General features: G+C 44.6%; 1 non-coding gene across 1 annotated transcript; it reads left to right on the top strand.

The window, feature by feature from the left end:
• Positions 1 to 559: 559 nt before the first annotated feature.
• On the top strand, positions 560 to 631 carry TRNAC-GCA (transfer RNA cysteine (anticodon GCA)). The gene has a single exon. It is a non-coding gene; the product is annotated as a tRNA-Cys (tRNA).
• The last annotated feature ends 711 nt before the right edge of the window (positions 632 to 1,342 follow it).

The raw sequence follows: 1,342 nt of genomic DNA, 5'->3' as shown, positions 1-1,342 counted from the left end.
GACTGATCTGATCTGATAGATCCTCACTGGCAGTTTGACCTTCCCTCTCTGATTTTCAATTCATGGCTTTTATTTTCAGATCCTTGTCTTTGGCAATTTTTGTCCTCGTGCTTGGTCGATGGTTTCTTAAATCCCTTGAGATGTGGAATATTACACGATATTTCAGAGAAGCTTTTCAACTCAGCTTCTAACCTCCTCTGCAGCCACTTAAGAAAATAGCTTGTAGGGGAAACCACCATGTGTTTGAAGACTGGCAAATCTTCACTCCTGTCCTGAACAACCAATGCACGATTTTCTGGGAACTCTTTCTGCCAGGAGGGAGTTCTGCCTCTGCCAAACTTCAGTTCCAGCCTACAAACAAAATCAGAAATCTGGGGAAAAGTGTCTGCAATCCTCAGCCCACTTGTGAGAAGCATTCTTTCCCTGGAATTTTAGTCAAGCTAATCCTCTCTGCATGCACAGTTACCTGATGACTTTCATTAAGTTATTTAGTGTTTTATCTAGCTTTTTCACCTGTCTTTAGCAGAAATGTCATAACCTACTACTTCTACTAAGGGCTTCCCTGGTGGCTCAGAGGTTAAAGCATCTGCCTGCAAAGCAGGAGACCCAGGTTCGATTCCTGGGTTGGGAAGATCCCCTGGAGAAGGAAATGGCAACCCACTCCAGTATTCTTGCCTGGAGAATCCCATGGAAAGAGGAGCCTGGTAGGCTACAGTCCACGGGGTTGCAAAGAGTTGGACATGACTGAGGGACTTCACTTTCACTCAGGAGCAAAAATCTTACCAATGAGTTAAACACAACAACCCAGGGGAATTTCATGGTCTATACAGTATTTGACATCACCTAGGAATCTGCTTTATTCCAATGATGCCTCTATTTCTTCAAATTCCCTCCCTCCCTTTTTTTTTCATCCTTATGACTAATTGTCTACTTCTACTTATTGAAGTCTAGCAGTCTGTGTCACTCCAGAATATGGCTGCAGGAGTTCAGAACATGCTTCCCCAAAATGTGTCACTTTGGTATATTGATTATTTTGAGCTGTAGAGACAAAGGGATGGGGCTTCTCAGATGGCACTAGTGGTACAAGAGACACAGGTTTGATCCCTAGGTTGGGAATATCCCCTGGAGGAGGGCAAGGCAACACACTCCAATATTCGTGCCTGAAAAATCCCATGAACAGAGGAACCTGGCGGGCTACACAGAGTCAGATACAACTGAAGCGATTTACCACACTTGCAGACACGTGGACACCTGGATACAGCATATGCAGGGAGAGGCTTTCTCTGAACTGCCCTTATCTGTCTGCCTAGAGACAGATCTTCCAAAAAGAACTCAACTGCCA

Source organism: Bos indicus, chromosome 12 (genome assembly GCF_029378745.1).
Source record: "Bos indicus isolate NIAB-ARS_2022 breed Sahiwal x Tharparkar chromosome 12, NIAB-ARS_B.indTharparkar_mat_pri_1.0, whole genome shotgun sequence".
Taxonomy (NCBI): Eukaryota; Metazoa; Chordata; class Mammalia; order Artiodactyla; family Bovidae; genus Bos; species Bos indicus.
Note: the sequence above shows the minus strand (reverse complement) of the source record. Positions and strands in the feature narration are given on the sequence as shown.